This window comes from Ursus maritimus, unplaced genomic scaffold (assembly GCF_017311325.1).
Source record: "Ursus maritimus isolate PB19 unplaced genomic scaffold, ASM1731132v1 scaffold_12, whole genome shotgun sequence".
Classification (NCBI taxonomy): domain Eukaryota; kingdom Metazoa; phylum Chordata; class Mammalia; order Carnivora; family Ursidae; genus Ursus; species Ursus maritimus.
The window spans coordinates 26,286,873-26,305,597 of record NW_024423564.1 but is presented as its reverse complement, the minus strand read 5'-3'; the positions used below and the strand labels follow the sequence as shown (position 1 = coordinate 26,305,597).

The 18,725-nt window shown below is 37.2% G+C and overlaps 1 protein-coding gene and 1 non-coding gene across 3 annotated transcripts in view; one reads left to right on the top strand and one right to left on the bottom strand.

Moving 5' to 3' along the window:
• Positions 1-18,725, top strand: part of ABCD3 (ATP binding cassette subfamily D member 3) — a 77,343-nt gene that overhangs the window by 1,377 nt on the left and 57,241 nt on the right. The gene's annotated exons all lie outside the window — the stretch shown is intronic.
• LOC121102115 lies at positions 16,329-16,430 on the bottom strand. Its single transcript, XR_005834209.1, has one exon. It is a non-coding gene; the product is annotated as a U6 spliceosomal RNA (small nuclear RNA).

Below are 18,725 nucleotides of genomic sequence, written 5' to 3'. Positions count from 1 at the left end.
CGGGTAAGAAGACCTTTGGCCGCGCTGCCTTCCCGGGCCCGAGCGGGCGGGCCCGCGCGCTCTCCCTTTTCGCCTGGCGCCCGGCGGACGGGTCCCTTGGCCCGGCAGGGTCAAGCGTAGAGAGGGCGGGCCACGGCTGCTGGCTGGCTCTTCTGTCAAGGTGTCTGGTGTTCCCCGCGGCGCCGTCATCCCCAGTGTTCCCTGCTCTCAGCGCTTTGCCCCCGGGAATGTTTCTTTCCCCTACACCCGCTAGGAAACCTGTACCTCCTGCCCCCAGGCCTCGTCCCTAGTGCTCCCTACGCCCTACTCGGTCACCGGGAGCTTGAGTCTTTACCCAGCGCCCGCTAGCAAACCTGATCTTTCTCTGCCCCGAGGCTGTCGCCCCCAGCCCACCTTCTGTATCAACTTTCTGGGTATGTTCTAGTTTTGTCATTTCATCTCCTGAGAGACCGTGGGTTTGCTCTATGGACGCATATGTGTGATTCGAGGCTGAGGATTGGTACTCGCCAGGATAGAGGCTGTTGCCTCAGTCACTTGGATGGGGTTTGGCACGACTCCCTAGTAGTTGCTGTTGAAAGTCGTGAGGATGGTACATTTGAACTATCCTGGGTCCATTCGGTAAAATTGCTCTCTGAAGTGGTGTTCCCTGGACGTGGGTCAGTGAACTCCCTGCCATTTCATCCGCAAAGTCTGGATTCAGAGCAAGGTTCCTTCCCCCGGCTTTTTAGGTGGAAGGTTAAAGTGTGATTTAGCTGAGGATCAAGATCCTTTTTGATTATACTCCATTCTTCCTCCTCGAGAGAATCTTAATGTTCAACTTTGGGCGATTATAAGATTAGAGGAAGGAAAAGAGAGAATTGAGTTACTGTTGGAGACATCATATTTTCTTCTCTGGGAGACACTTGGTTTCAGCCAACCAATTCCCTAGCATTCTTGCCAGTCATTGGGTATTACATATTAAATCTTGGCATACTGCTTTAGTGTATTTTATTTCATTCATCTCTCTGGGCAGGTGCTGTTGCCTCTTGTTTTTGTTTTGCTTGAAATATCTGATTAGTTGTACACTTTGGACTAAATCACTAACAATGCCCTTCCATCCATGAAATTCTTACTAACCTCCTGTCTTCCTTATCTTACTAAGGTCTGAAGTGGTGATCTTTCTTTTCCTTTCTCAGTTCGATTAACAGAGTTGAAAATGATTTGCATCTTTGTCCAGACAATACAGTAGCAATTCACTTTTCTTCTATTCAGTTAGCTTTTAAAATGATTTCTTCTGAAAAATATAAACAATTTTTTTTCTATTGTGTGTTTTCTGAGCTCCCAGTTGCAAATGGAAGTTTTTTGTTATCTGGGAATATGTCAGAAAATGTTAAATGCTATAAAATAACTTTGAGTTACCTTTTATTAGAGAAATGTTTCAGTGCATAAAACAGGTGTTTAGTATGAGGTAGGGGATTTGAGGACAGCTCTAACAGCTCTGGCTTACTTTGTTTTATCAGAGTATTACATGTGTAATATGGAATATAGAAAAGTACACATTAAGTGTACAGCCTGAAGAATTTTTACAGATAGAACTCACCCAAGTAATCAGCACTCAGATTTGCACCCGTAGAACATTATCAGCATCCCAGAAACTCTTCATGTCCCTTCCAGTCACAGTTTAGATAATCTAGCCAGTGATTTATAAGGCTGTAGATTATTGTAAGGAAAGTGTTAAATGTCATCTCCTGAGAAAAAGCAAAACAGTGTAATAGAAACTGTCTTACTAAATTTTAGGTGTTTTTTCATTTACATTTTATTGTAAAATCCTTTGGAAATCTTTTTGAGAAACTTATACTTTTTGAGGGATTAAGTTATGCAACAGCTAATTTACTGAACAAAAGATTGTTAACCTTGTGCATTGGCATGAATAAGGAAAATCTTTATCTTCCACATTAAATATTTTGTGGGAGGAGAATGCAAATTAAGAGCAGATAAGCATGAAGTTTAAATTACTGAGATAAAAATAATTGAATTTTAAAACCAAGAATGGTGTTGAGTCTATTTTTGTAGATGTTGTATTTTCAGAAACTTTTGGATATCTTTCAGATGCTATCTTTGGCTGCACAGTTTGAAGATTAGGAGATTAGAAAATTCTAACTTTATATTTTATTGGCTTTTTGGGTATCGTTTGTAACAAGGCTAAGTAGTTTTCCTTTCTCGTGCTTAATTAAGGAACCTATGGCTGCTTGGCCTTTTTTCATCTACGCTATTAACGATAGGTTTGTCTTAGAAGATATTCCTTAGAATCAAGTAGGTAATAGAGCTAGTAAAACCACTTTAAAAGTTGTAATGTTACATTATACCGAACATTAGGAGAATAAATAATTTAATTTTCTGAGTTATTTTTTTAGTTTTGTTAATGTATTTTTTTCAAAGTAAACAGAACGATATAATGAATCATCTGTACGCTTTACTGAAGAAGTGCCATCAACATTTTGCCGTTCATGTTTCATCCCTTGCTTCCACCCCTTATTTTTACAGGTTTTTAGGTAAATTTATATTTTAAACAGTATAAATCTTGGTTATACATTTTTTAAGTAAATGCGGTACAACAGTGTAACACACCCCATCATAAATTAGAACATTTTCATCTTCCTAGAAAGTTGCCTTGTGTTTCCTACTACCGTATACTAGCTTTTCCCCCCTTAATTTTAAGTCATACATTTTAAAATCATATGTTTTACTTTATTTATTATTTATGGGGAATAGTGGAATCTGTACTCATGGATAAAGGAGACCATATATTCAGTTTGAAGGAAGTATCTGTTTCAAAATCTGTTGTATTACTGCCCTAGGTGCTATGGGATGAAGGGTGTGTGTGTGTGTGTGTGTATTACACATACATTCAAAAAATATATGACATCTTTTCATAGGGAGCTTACATTCTTGTTAGGGAGGAGAAATTTAAATGCAAATTAGTTAAAATTGTAAGGTCATGACTGAATGCAGTGTACAGACAGACATGCCTTAGAAGTTCTGAGAAAGGAAAGATTAATGTATTTGGGAAGAGTTAGGGAAGGCTTTATGAAGAATATGAGCTAAGCCTAGAAAAGGGGTAGGAGTGGATAACTGCAGATAAATTGAATGTTAATTCAGCCTTTATCAGATTTTTGTTGCATTTTGTGGTAGGAGGAAGCTTTGTGGTACCCTTTCAATCCATCTTCCACTGCCACCAGAGCTCTTTTTAAGAAACACAATTATGATCTCGTAATTCCTTCATTAAAGTCTTTTGGTTATTCTAAAACACAAAATTCTTAGCACAAGAAAATCGTGCTCATGATCTGGTCCTTTACTACTGCTTCTCCTACTCATCCAGCCATATGGAGTAACAGTCTCTGAGTATGACAGGCTTTGCTCAGCCTTTGCAGTCTAATTATAATCATTGTCATCCCCAACACTTCTCCCCACCTTTCGGTGTTTATTTTCTTTCAAAATTCAGTCCAGTTAACACTTTCTCTTAGGTGTTTTCTGTCTTTTCCTGATTTCCAAACTGGTGTTGTTGTCCTTTGCTCTAATATGCTAAACATTTCTCTACTCCACTAGTTAGCACTCTGTATTGTACTAGTTGATTTTCTTGGCTTCTGTCTACATCAGAGTGAGTTTCTTGAGGGCATGTACTGCGTCATGTATAAATTCCTAGTTTACACACATCACGGGATAGACACTAAGTGTTGTATGGGGTGGACAAATTATGTAGGATAGTTGAAGAACTTTTTTTTTAGTTGAAGAACTTTTGTTTAGTTGGAGAACTATTTTTTAGTTGAAGAACTTTTAAGGTTAAGGGTAACTGTCTGACAGTTGGGGATGTAAGACCAGTACAAACATGAGTAGAGGCATTAGGTAATCGAGGCAATAGTTGTATATCTAGAGTATGTAACATGGGCGAGGTAGTAGGAAATTATGGGCCAATTTTAGAGGGCAGGTAAAGAGACCAGTCTACACTGCCATGATATTTTATAATCTTAAACCAAACACGAAAAACAAAAACAGAACAAAGCAGTTTCTTTCCCTTCCCATGAAGCTTGTCAAGTTCAGATTTCTCATCCTGGATTTCAGAGCCTTCCCTCACCTGGTCTCACCTTACCTGGCTAATCTTACATGCCTTTGCCTGCCAGTGAGTATGCTGTGTTCCATATAGACCAGTTTTGCACTGTTCTCTGAACAGGCCACATTCATTCCAGGCTTTGGAGCTTTATTTGTATTAACCAAACCTGGAATCTCTCTCCTTACATCTTCTGTTCTTCAGCTCTGATCCTCTAAGGGGTAGGTGAGAGTTATCCATTCCATGAAGTATCATTTAACAACTCTGGATGATCTAAATAATGATCCGTTTTAAGTTCCTGAAGTATGAATTTATGTACCTTATTTTTATTTTTTTATTTTTTAATTTTTGGATCAAGCCATTTTATTGAGGGGCTTGGACAAAAGGTCAACAGGCTGGGAAGACAGTGAGATTTGATGTCCTTAGCGCTGCTGGGCTGTCTCCAGCTTCACAGTTGTCAAAAGCTTAGGTATCTTTCTTGTTTTATCTATTAATTGCTTCCCTGGATGTGATCTAGTTGTCACCTCTCAGGGCATAGCCAAGTTCCCCAGCTTCTGGAGTGATTCTTTATCCTTTTCAAAGCCCACTCTGTAGGTGTTGGGAACACAGTTTCCTCCCCCAGATATTTCTGAAGAGTTTCAGGGAGCTTGTATTTTTCCTAGTTACGCCTTATTTAACATTTTTGCCTCTGCTCTGTTTTATTTTATTTATTTTATGATTTTAATATATATTTTGTTTTTTTAAATTTTTTCAATTTATTTTTTTAAAGATTTTATTTGTAAGTAATCTCTACACCCAGTGCGGGGCTTGGACTCACAACCCTGAAGATCAGGAGTCACATGCTATTCCAACTGAGCCAGCCAGAGGTCCCATATAGAAATATATATTTTAAATTGAAGTATAGTTGACATACAGTGGTATAATAGTTGCAGGTGTACAGCATAGTGACTCTACAAGTTTATTAGTTATGCTGTAGTCATTACAAGTGTAGGTACTATCTGTCACCATACAAATGTTATTACAGTACCATTGACTATATTCCCTATGCTGTACCTTTTATCCCTGTAACTTATTCATTCCATAACTGGAAGCCTATATTTTCCACTCCCGTTCACGCATTTTGCCCATCACCTACTCCCACCCCTCTGGTGACCATCAATTCTCTTTATGTGTGAGTCTGTTTCTGCTTTTTGTTTATTTGTGTGGGGTTTTTTTGGATTCCACATATAAGTGAAATCATATGGTGTTTGTCTTTCTCTGATTTGTTTCACTTAGCATATTATCATCTGGGTCCATCTATGTTATTTCAAATGGCAAGATCTCTCTTTTATGCCTGAGTAATACTCCATTGCATATATATACAAACACCACATCTTTATCCATTCATCTATCAGTGGATGCTTAGGTTGTGTTTATATCTTGGCTATTGTCAATAATGCTGTAATAAACGTAGGGGTGCATGTATCTTTTTGAATTAGTGTTCTTGTTTTCTTCGGGTAAACACTCAGTAGTGGAATTATTAGGTCATATGGCACTTCTATTTTTAATTTTTTGAGGAACCGCCATACTTGTTTTCCACAGTGGCTGCACCAATTTACATTCCTACCAACAGTGCATGAGGGTTCCCTTTTCTCCACATCCTTGCCAATGCTTGTTATTTCTTGTCTTTTTGATACTAGCCATTCTGACAGGTGTAAGATGATATCTCGTGGTTTTTATTTGCATTTCCGCAATGATGAGTGATGTTGATTGTCTTTTCATATGTCTGTTGGCCATCTGTATCACTTTTTGGAAAAATGTCTATTCAGGTCGTTTGCCCATTTTTAATTAGAGTATTTGTGGGTTTTTTTGGCATTGAGTCGTATAAGTTTTTTTTTAGTTGAAGAACTTTTAAGGTTAAGGGTAACTGTCTGACAGTTGGGGATGTAAGACCAGTACAAACATGAGTAGAGGCATTAGGTAATCGAGGCAATAGTTGTATATCTAGAGTATGTAACATGGGCGAGGTAGTAGGAAATTATGGGCCAATTTTAGAGGGCAGGTAAAGAGACCAGTCTACACTGCCATGATATTTTATAATCTTAAACCAAACACGAAAAACAAAAACAGAACAAAGCAGTTTCTTTCCCTTCCCATGAAGCTTGTCAAGTTCAGATTTCTCATCCTGGATTTCAGAGCCTTCCCTCACCTGGTCTCACCTTACCTGGCTAATCTTACATGCCTTTGCCTGCCAGTGAGTATGCTGTGTTCCATATAGACCAGTTTTGCACTGTTCTCTGAACAGGCCACATTCATTCCAGGCTTTGGAGCTTTATTTGTATTAACCAAACCTGGAATCTCTCTCCTTACATCTTCTGTTCTTCAGCTCTGATCCTCTAAGGGGTAGGTGAGAGTTATCCATTCCATGAAGTATCATTTAACAACTCTGGATGATCTAAATAATGATCCGTTTTAAGTTCCTGAAGTATGAATTTATGTACCTTATTTTTATTTTTTTATTTTTTAATTTTTGGATCAAGCCATTTTATTGAGGGGCTTGGACAAAAGGTCAACAGGCTGGGAAGACAGTGAGATTTGATGTCCTTAGCGCTGCTGGGCTGTCTCCAGCTTCACAGTTGTCAAAAGCTTAGGTATCTTTCTTGTTTTATCTATTAATTGCTTCCCTGGATGTGATCTAGTTGTCACCTCTCAGGGCATAGCCAAGTTCCCCAGCTTCTGGAGTGATTCTTTATCCTTTTCAAAGCCCACTCTGTAGGTGTTGGGAACACAGTTTCCTCCCCCAGATATTTCTGAAGAGTTTCAGGGAGCTTGTATTTTTCCTAGTTACGCCTTATTTAACATTTTTGCCTCTGCTCTGTTTTATTTTATTTATTTTATGATTTTAATATATATTTTGTTTTTTTAAATTTTTTCAATTTATTTTTTTAAAGATTTTATTTGTAAGTAATCTCTACACCCAGTGCGGGGCTTGGACTCACAACCCTGAAGATCAGGAGTCACATGCTATTCCAACTGAGCCAGCCAGAGGTCCCATATAGAAATATATATTTTAAATTGAAGTATAGTTGACATACAGTGGTATAATAGTTGCAGGTGTACAGCATAGTGACTCTACAAGTTTATTAGTTATGCTGTAGTCATTACAAGTGTAGGTACTATCTGTCACCATACAAATGTTATTACAGTACCATTGACTATATTCCCTATGCTGTACCTTTTATCCCTGTAACTTATTCATTCCATAACTGGAAGCCTATATTTTCCACTCCCGTTCACGCATTTTGCCCATCACCTACTCCCACCCCTCTGGTGACCATCAATTCTCTTTATGTGTGAGTCTGTTTCTGCTTTTTGTTTATTTGTGTGGGGTTTTTTTGGATTCCACATATAAGTGAAATCATATGGTGTTTGTCTTTCTCTGATTTGTTTCACTTAGCATATTATCATCTGGGTCCATCTATGTTATTTCAAATGGCAAGATCTCTCTTTTATGCCTGAGTAATACTCCATTGCATATATATACAAACACCACATCTTTATCCATTCATCTATCAGTGGATGCTTAGGTTGTGTTTATATCTTGGCTATTGTCAATAATGCTGTAATAAACGTAGGGGTGCATGTATCTTTTTGAATTAGTGTTCTTGTTTTCTTCGGGTAAACACTCAGTAGTGGAATTATTAGGTCATATGGCACTTCTATTTTTAATTTTTTGAGGAACCGCCATACTTGTTTTCCACAGTGGCTGCACCAATTTACATTCCTACCAACAGTGCATGAGGGTTCCCTTTTCTCCACATCCTTGCCAATGCTTGTTATTTCTTGTCTTTTTGATACTAGCCATTCTGACAGGTGTAAGATGATATCTCGTGGTTTTTATTTGCATTTCCGCAATGATGAGTGATGTTGATTGTCTTTTCATATGTCTGTTGGCCATCTGTATCACTTTTTGGAAAAATGTCTATTCAGGTCGTTTGCCCATTTTTAATTAGAGTATTTGTGGGTTTTTTTGGCATTGAGTCGTATAAGTTTTTTGTATATTTTGGATATTGGCCTCTTATTAGATATATCATTTGCGAATATCTTTTCCCATTCAGTAGGTTGCCTTTTTGTTTTGTTGGTAGTTTCCTTCCCTGTGCAAAAGCTTTTGCTCTATTTTAGATCCTACTTATACCTTGTGTCTTGAGCCTGTCTTTTTGGTATCTGCCTTGATTTCTATAAAGCATCAGCCACAAAGCAGGTAGTTGTAGTAGAGTTTTATCGAGAATTTGGGAGTGATGGCAGCGATTATATCTCAGCATAGTGAACAGCTTAAAATGGAGACATTCTTTTATTTATAAGTTCCTTTGACATTTCCACCGTTGGCAGTTTGTTGACTATTTTTCCCTGAGCCTCAGCCCCGTGGACTTTTGCTAGATCTTTTCTGTACCTCTTGAATGTTCTCATATCTTTAGCTTTTGCTCCCTGCCCTCTCTTCCCACTAACTTTACAGCTTTCCTGCATACTTCAAATTCAACTTTCCTTCCTGAGATCTGCTCCTTTCAAATCAAGCTCTAGGAGGGGCTAGCTTCCCTTTGCTCAGTTTCATAGGCCCACTGAATGTTTTTCAAAGTACAAGGATGAGTCAGGTGAGGGGCTGGAGATCCTTGGGATGAACCATGAGTGTATGTTATAGGCCCCATTTGGATCCTCAGAATGAAAAAAGGATGCTTCAGCAAGAGGCCTGAGAGAATTTGCCAGGGAAAGCATCTGTGTACTGAAACCAACTGATGCAGGTCAGGTCCAGAAGCAGTGTTCTCAGAACTGTGTAGCTGTTTGTGGTCTGCTGGGCGGGGACTGGGTACAGACTGTTTAATTAATTACACTTCTCTGTTTTTGGCACAATAGCATCATTGGCCAGGGATTCCTTTTCAAGGCTTTTTGCACTTGCTCTTGCGTTGCCCTGTATGCTCTTTCCCTACATATCCACACTGCTAATTCCCTCCCCTTTTTCCATCTTTTTTCAGATTTCTTCTCAGGGAGACCTTCCACTGCCACTCAGTTTAAAAAAGTTTTCTCTACACACACATTGCACACTTTCTGGGCTTTTCCTTATCACTATCAAATGTGGTATTTATTTTACATATTTATCTTGCTTATTGTATGTCTCTGCTGTTAGGATTTAAGTTCCATGAGGGCAGCAATTTTTGTCTGTTTTGTTCATTGTTATAGCCCCAATGGCTATAACTGTGGCTGGCATGTAGTCGGCTCTCAAAAAAAGTTTTTTTGACTGACTCTGACTCTGAGATGCTCATTTCTTAGGGCTGTGGTTACTGTTATTTTAAATAACAAATTTTTCTTGCTACAAATGTAAATGTCTCCTTAAGTATATTATGAGCTGTTTAGGAGCTGGGCCCCTTTTATATGCATGGGTAAAACCAGTCTTAGAAATTTATTAAAATGGTATCATTATTGTTTTATAACCTTTTCACAGTTAACAATACAGTGGAAACATTATAGACAATTTTAAAAATTAAGTTATCCATCATGTCATCACTATAACATATATATTTTATTTTTGTTACCCCTTGTTTCTCATTTATATGCATGTATTTTTACATAATTATAATGTACGTGTTTTATAATTTTCATTTAATGTGTAGACATCTTCCCTATGTTTCTACATGAACTTTGTAACTATACTTTTTTAAAAAAAGATTTTATTTATTTGCAAGAGAGAGAAAGAGAGAGAGAGTGCTCCAGTGAGTGTGTGCGCCTGAGCAGGGAGGAGGAGCAGAGGGAAAGGGAGAAGCAGACTCCCCGTTGAGCAGGGAGCCCCGGCATGCTGTACTCTGTACTCTATCAGATCCTGGACTCCTGAGCCAAAGGCAGATGCTTAATTGACTGAGCCACCCAGTGCCGCCATAACTATACTTTAAAAGAAATACATAAATACTCCTTTGTGTGACGATATCATAATTTATTTTGGGCATCTAGATTGCTTCTATAATTTTTCTAGATAATGTTAAATATTTTTGCAGGTGAACGTTTCTGTCTCTGCTGAATTACTTCCTTGGAATAAATTGCCAGAAATGGGATCATAGAATGAAAGCTTATGAACTTTCCTTAGTGTTTATGGAAAGGGTGTGAACATTCTGGAGCTACACAAATTACACATGTTATTTCTTAAGAATTATGCCATAGAATACTATGAAATGAGTGCAGATTTAATTCTCTAATCGTCAATAAGGGGTGTTTGAATTTTTTTTTTTTTTTTACTACTTCAAAGGTATAAAATAATGCCACGGCATTATTTTAACTTGCAAGAATGCACATTTTTACATGCAGCAACTTGATCTTTATTATGGAGGCAGTTTGGCATACTATAAAACATGGTATGGTCTTTGGAGTTAGATACTGGTTCAAGTTTTTATGGATCTGTTTGCTAGATCTGTGACCTTGTACAAAGTTTACTCAGCCTCTGAGCCTCAGTATTCTCACCTGCAGAACAGGGGTAATAGTATTTACTTAACTCAGTGGTCGTGAGGCTTACATCAGAAATTGTCTTAACTCAGTAGTCACTGGAACAAAGCTCAATAAATAGAAGATAACTTTAGTTCCCTATGCTTGCTGAAAGGAAAACTAAAAGGATAGCCAAACATGCCTCTGTTAGGTTCTCAAAAACCATTCAGCCTTCATAAAAATTTCCTCAAATGTGCCCATGAAAATCTCCCTAAAGAAGCCTTTTTGTATGGGTAGAATCATTTACTTTCAGAGTTGGAAAGTATTTACTTTTATGTGACATGGCTTCAGGCCTCTCTGTTTTTTCAGTTGCTGCTTCTTGAATATGTTATTTCTCCACCTCTTAAAGAAGAAGTCCAAAATTAAATTTATTATTCTAAATGTGGTGTGACTGACACAGAATGGAATGGCCTGTTACTTGCTTCGTAGGTCCTAAGCTTTTGCTAAAATAGGTGAGGTTATATTTATTATTTTTGTGGCAATCAATACTCTTCACTCAGATTTAGCGTACACAATTGTTTTCCCTTCATTTGCCCTCCTCAACTTGTTCTGTTTGATTTTTTTAAAATTAAACCTGGGTTCACGTATTTATAATTATCTTTGGAGGTATCACTTCCTCTAAATTTTTTTTTTATCTTGTACATTTAATTAGTATTCCTTCTCTGTATTTTCCCAGTAAATTTAAGTTATTGGACAGGACCAAGTATAGAACAGTGTGTTTGTACCTCTGTAACCTTTCTATTATTTGATATCCTTTGGGTGTTGTATTAGTTCTCATCTTCAACTTACCTAACACTTTTTCGCACCTTTCCTTCTGGTTATGACCTGGCACTCTTAACTGTAGGACTAGTCATCAAATACATATTGGGCAGTGAAAGTCTTCCTTTGAGATGTTGCCGCTGGAGCTGGTGAGGAAGGGTCGGCCTGCCTGCCTGCCCTCCTTCCTTCCTTCCTTTCTTGATTTACTCATTTATTTGACAGAGAGAGAGAGAGCGCGTGCTCACAAGCAGAGGGAGAGGGAGAAGCCGGCCACCCGCTGAACAGGGACCCTGATTTGGGGCTCAATCCGAGGACCCGAGGACCCGAGGACCATGACCCGAGCCAAAGGCAGATGCTTAACCAGCTAAGCCATGTAGGCACCCCTTAGGAAGTGTCTTTTAAAACTTTTCTGGTTGTGGAGCAGTGAAGATGAGACCCAAGAGCTGTATGTGGCATTGGTTTCTTTTGCATGGAAAATGTGGAGAACTGATTTGGTCCATTGTCAAATGCTTTGTAGCATAATAAATTAAGTTTACAGAATTTTCACGATCCCTTCAGAGAAGAGAATGAATTTGGTCCAACATGACTTTTTGGTGAACTTGTTTTTGTTCCTAGAATTTACCACTTCTTCCAAGTACTGGTACTATATTGTCCATTTGGATAAATAAGTTGTAATTTTTTCCCAGGATCAATATCAGTCTCATCCATGACCTGATGAATATCATCACTTTCTAATCTGTAAACTGAAATTGTGAAGAAGAAAGATACTCTCTTTGCAGTTTTCTTTACAATTATATATGCCAGATTAAATTTTATAAAAATAGGTATTGTATTTCTTTATTGTTATTTCTTTCGGAATGATTTGTATGGAATGTAAGAGTTGTTTAAGAATGGCATTTGTAGTTTTTTTTTTTTTTTTTGCACTTGTGGTGGGAGGAGCAGAGAGAGGGAGAAGCAGACTCCCCGCTGAGCAGGGAGCCAGACCTGGGCCTGGATCCTGGGACTCTGGGATCATGACCTGAGCTGAAGGCAGATGCTTAACCAACTGAGCCACCCAGGCACACAAGCATTTGTAGTTATTTCTACAAAAAACTGCATCAGGCCCTTGTTTATGGACATGGTTCTCATCATGACATTCTTTTTATGAAAAAACCACTTGTTTTAGGCATCTCTGTCAATGATACAGCCTTCTATAATTATAAGGATAAAATAGTTTGTATAGCTGATGGTTTATGCTCTTCAGTGGGAGTTATGTACATATTAAGAAGGTTTGAAGCCTTGAGTGTGCTTAAAAAGTGTTTTTTTAAAAACATGCCTTTGTAATCCTTTTGCTAAATTAGCAGACCTGAATGAATGCAATTAAATTAATGAAGTACAAAATTGGAAATAAACTTATCAAAGCATATTCAGCTAATTTGATATCTGTTGTTATCTGGGGAGGCTTCACATTTGAACCTGACTTTAAGAGATTTGTAGTGTTTCGCTAAGGGGTAGAAGGCATTTTAGGTGGGGAAAACAGCATGAGCAAGGGCATGGAGTTAACGCAGTTACGATTTGAGAAGGGACTCCAAGGATATGTAGCTGGGAAGTATTACTAAGAACTATTTATTGAGCACTTACCATATTTTAAGCATTGTTCTAAGTATTTTATATTTATTCCTCACAGTCTTTTGGGATAGTTGTTTTATTTTCATTTTACCAGTGAGGAATCAGAAGGGTAAAAATGGTACCTGCTTCTGAGAGTTTTTAAGTTTGAATTAGCCATGTGGAAGGTAAAAGACAGAATATGGCATTTTTATCAAATCCTTCAGGTGCGCTTAGATTCAAAAAACAGTCACCATTCAGGGGTTAAAAAAAATTTTATGTTAAATGCAAAGTTAATTGTTAAAATTTTGTGGTAATATGTTGATATTAAAATGTTAGAGTCATGGTGAAATACTCTAAGATTTTTAGTATATTTTTATTATATATCATACCACAAATGAAGGAAACTACATAAAAACATATGTAACCTAATGACTTTTTTAGTTTTTAAAATAAACACCTTTGTAACTACTACGCAGGTCAAGAAATAAATCTTTGCTGGCCACCCCACAAGTCTTCACATGCCCCTTTCCAGTCAGAGCCCATCCTTCTCCCTTACTATAACTACTGCACTGACTTCTATAGTAATTGCATCCGTGCATTTCTTTCTAATTTTATTGCCCAGATGTGCATTCCTAAGCACTATAATGTAGTTGTGTGTTTTCTTATTTGTTTCTCTTAATCTGCATGTCGTGCTGCCATTTGTCTTTCCCCTTTCTTTCTTACAGTTTGTTGAAGCAGTCAAGTATTTTGACCCATACAGATACTGCCATCTAGGTTATGCTGATTGCATACTTTTTCTTCATTTTCTGTATTTCCTGTAAATTAGTAATTGGATCTAAAAGCTGGATCAAAGCTTAGGTTTTGTTTATTTTTTATTTTTTTGGACAAAAATACTTCCTAGGTGTTGATGTAGTATACTCTCCATGAAGACGTATGTAGTGTCTGGTTGTTTCTCTTTTTGTGATTTTTAGACTGTCGCTTGATGCGTAGATCAGTGAATTTTTATTTACTGGGGCTTGCAAAATGGTGATATTGAATTCTGTTATTCTTCATTTATAAGGTGGAATGCTTCCATGAGAAGAAACTTTTCTTCATCTATTTGATTACCCAGTGGTACAGTTCAATTAGGAAAGGTAGGATAGATATTCGTTCTTACTTTACCAACTTTTAAAATAATCCATTAGTTCCCTGTTATTCTCTGAAGGTGACCAATGAGTTTTTAAGTGTCATTATGAACTATTGATTTACTACAAGCAAATACCTATTAATGCTCTATTTTATAGATGCTTTGGAGGAACCCTATTTTATGAATGGAGTGGATTTTATAAGCAAAATATAAAATGTGCCTTGGTTATCAACTCTTTCAACTATTCTATATAAATTTTAGGATCAGCATGTTGGGATTTTGATGAGGATTGCTTTTAATCTGTAGATTAATGTATGATTGCCTTTTTTTAAAATCAATCTTGCCGTAAGTCTGTAAAAATGTGTGAATTTTTTAAAAAAATCCAGCTTTCATTTGCTTTACCTTTATTTACTGTTTCTAATTTCCTTTTTTTGCTTCCCTCTGTATTCTTTTATTCTTTACACTGTCCTCACTTAATTTTATTTTTCTAATGTTCTGAGAGTGATATGAATTTCCATGCATACTTTTCTAAAGTATGCATTTGAGGTTATAAAGTTCTCTCTAAGCGCTGCTTTAGTTGCAGCACACAGGTTTTTTGATATATAAACTAAGCCATTTTGTAAACATATCATTTGATGTGTATATAATACATTTCAAAAATTTTTTTTGGTTGACTTATGACTTTTCACAAGTTTATCTCTTTATATATGTCAGTTATCTATTGTTGCATAACAAACCACCCCAAAATTTAGTAGCCTAAAATAATTATTTCTCCCCTCAATTCTGTGGGTGGCTGGGCAGTTCCTCTGCTGGTTTTGTTCTGGGTTTGCTTGAGGCTTCATTCAACTAGAGGATTGGCTACATGGAGGAAGGTTTGAGACGGCTTCACTCAGATCTGGCTGATGGTGCTAGCTGGTGGCTGGGTGCTTTGGTTCTCATCTAAGTGACTTTTTATCATCTAGTAGACTATACCAGTTGCCTCATATTGTAGCCTCAGGTCAGTGTTCCAAGAGGCAAAAAGTAAAAGCAAAAAGGCTTCTGCCACATTCTGTTGGTTAGAGCAAGTCACAAGGTTGGCCCAGATTCAAGGATGAGAAAATAGATTCCTTCTTTTTAGGAGAAGCAGGAAGAATTTGTCTCATATTTAATTTACCACAATTTCCAAGCATTTGGGAATTTTTCTTGCATTTTTTTCTTTTTGTTGTTGATTAACAGCAAAATTGCTTTCTTATTATTTCTTTTTTCATTATTTTATTTTTATTTCTTCTAGTAGTTTGGAAGTTATTCTTTATTTTACTTTACTTTTACTGGTTACCCTAGAAATTTAAAATGTGTTAAAATTTTTAAGTCTAAACATTAATCGGTAATACTTCATCCCTCTCCTGAGCGGTATAATGACTTTAGAGCAATGGCTCCACATAGTTTTCTCCTGATTTATATGCATTTGTTGTGGTGGGTGTTTTGTCTTTTTTTAAAGTACTAAAAGACATTATTATTGTTTTATGTAATATTCATTTAGAGTTAACTATATGTACCTGTACCTTCCAACTGGAATCACCTTCCCTGCCACCACCAATCTGACCGTTAGTACAAATATACTGATAATGAACTTTCTCCATTTTGTCAAGGTAATGTCTTTATTTGCCTTCATTCATGAAAGTATTTTTTCCTCCTTAACATTGAATTCTTTTTTTTTTTTTTAAAGATTTTATTTATTTGACAGAGATAGAGACAGCCAGCGAGAGAGGGAACACAAGCAGGGGGAGTGGGAGAGGAAGAAGCAGGCTCATAGCAGAGAAGCCTGATGTGGGGCTTGATCCCATAACGCCGGGATCACGCCCTGAGCTGAAGGCAGACGTTTAACCGCTGTGCCACCCAGGCGCCCCTAACATTTAATTCTTGATTGGCAGTGATTTTCTTTCTGCCCACTGAATATTTGATTCTACCATCTTCTGGTTTCCATTACTGTTACTGAGAAGTCAGCTATCAGTTTGTGACTGTTGCCCCTTGGAAGGTAACGGGTCTTTTTTTCTCCAGCTGTATTTAAGGATTTATCTTTATCTTTAATTTTTTCTGGAGCTCACTATGATTTGATGAGGTGTGGATGTTTTTATCTATCCTGCTTAGGATTCACTAGGCCTTTTTGACTTTGTGGATTGGTGTCTCTTCCATTTTGGAATATTCTCAGTCATTATCTCTATCTTGTTATCTTTCTTTATTCTTCCTGGACACCAACTAAGATAGTCTCATTGTAACCACTGTCTCTTACTTTTTTTCTTTTAACACTTCATAGATTTGTGTTTCATCCTTCTGGGGGCAGCATGCTGATCTCTGTATCATTCCAATTTTAGTACATTGCTGATGAAGTGAGCATTCTCTTACTTTTATTTCTTTGTTTTCCATCTTTTTGTTTACTTTTTGCTACACTCTGGATAGCAAATTCTGATTTAGCTCCTAGATATTAGTTGTCTCTTTGGCTGTGTGAAGTCTATTAAAACTATTAAATATTTAATTTCACTTGTTGTATGTATTATTTTTTAAAATTCCATTTGGCTCTGCAGCACCTGAATAACTCAGTTAATTAAGCGTGGACTCTTAATTTCGGGTCAGGTCATGATCTCAGGGTTGTGAGATAGAGCCCTGCGCTGGGCGAGGAGCCTGCTTAAGATTGTCTCTCTCCCTTGCTCTCTGCCCCTACCCCTTCTGTCTTTAAAAAAAAAAATATTCTATTTGGTTCTCTTAGGTCTGTCTCTTTCTCTCTCTTTTTAGTAATTTCCTTGTTTTGGTAGATAACTTTGTTTTATTTTGTGTATTTATTTCTTTAAATACAGTCTGTATTGTCTTACAGGATGTGTTTGGAAATTCCAGCATCTGAAATCTTCTTGGGTCTCCTGTTTTCTTTAATTTCTGCTGATTCCTATTTATGGAGTCTACTTTGCTGTGTGCTTGGTTATTTTTGATTATGGTCTGGGTGTTTTCTTTAAAATTAGTTCTAGGAATAATCTTGAGGCTTATAGCAAACATACTTTCAAGAGGAATGTTTGCTTTTAACAGTGCCTGTGAGCAATATTCAGGGAACAGCTTAAACCAAGTTCCTTAAGAGCACATTCTAAAATTTTTAGTATAGCATTTTAATAAACAGATGGAAGACTCACATTTCAGATGCCATGTTTTGTTTCCCAAATATTATTATATGTTATATTATTATATGTCCACATCATTGTTGTGTTAATGCCTTTCAAATCAACATCTCTTGTACTTCAAATCTAAACTTTTAAAAAATTGTCTTCTGGACGATTCCATATAGTTATCTCACTGAGACTTGAAATTGAACAAGTTTACAATGAGTCCAATTATTATTTCCCTTAAATGCTTTTACTGCTGTTATGCTTTTTGTAGTTAATGGAATCACTGTCCTCCAGTCACTCGGTGTAAATTGTGAAACCCGCGGAAAATGATCTTTGCCTTTCATGGCATCAGTTTGGAGCTGATGGGTTCTTTTTTTTTTTTTTTTTTTTTTTAAGATTTTATTTATTTATTCGACAGAGATAGAGACAGCCAGCGAGAGAGGGAACACAAGCAGGGGGAGTGGGAGAGAAAGAAGCAGGCTCATAGCAGAGGAGCCCGATGTGGGGCTCGATCCCATAACGCCGGGATCATGCCCTGAGCCGAAGACAGGCGCTTAACCGCTGTGCCACCCAGGCGCCCCGGAGCTGATGGGTTCTAATACCTCCTCTATCATTACACAGTTCTTAAAGTCTGTGCTCTTCTGTACTCATTTCCATGTTCAGTTGAATCTTGAACGATGTAGGGTTTAGGGACACTGAACCCCTGCACAGCTGACAGTCTGTGTATAACTTTGGACTCTCCCCAAATTTAACAACTAATATCCTACTGTTAACTGACCAGAAGCCTTACTGATAATGTAAACATTAACACTTATTTAGTGTGTTATATATCTTACGTACTGTATTCTTATAATAAACTAGAGAAAAGAAACTATTACTCAGAAAATCATAAGAAAAATACATTTACAGTCCTGTACTGTAAAAAATCTGCAAATAAGTGGACCCGCACAGTTCAAACCTGTGTTGTTAAGGGTCAGCTTAAACTTAGATTTAGACTTTAGATTTTAGATTTTTAGACTGTCCCAGTGCTGATCTCCTCCCTCACCCTGTCATTTCTGGCAGTTTTCCTGTGTCTTTTTTTCCATTCCCAGGGCTGCTGCCTATGTTCAGGTCTTCACCTCTGGGCACTAATTGACCTCAGTTGAGTGGGTGCCGTGCATACACATACATACAATATTTGATATGGCTGTGGAAGTGAATTGAAAGAGGTTAGAAATGTTAAGGAAACTACTTAGAAAGCAGGTGGAATAATTATAGTAGTTTATGTGAGAAATTTGGATGGCCGAAGTTGAAGTCCCAGCAACAGAGATGAGAAGAAGAGCATAATGAGCAATTGGATATGAAGAGTATGAGAAAGGGAAAATACCTAAGAATAATTTCCAAGTTTGTGGTTCAGGTGGTAGATGAAGGTACATTCACTGAGTTATGGCCCCGGTTCAGTATGAGAAAATGGAAGAATAGATTTGGGATGGAAAAGTAAGTTCAGATGTATTCATTGAATAATTCATTATTTAATTTTTAGAATTTTGTTTTGGAATAT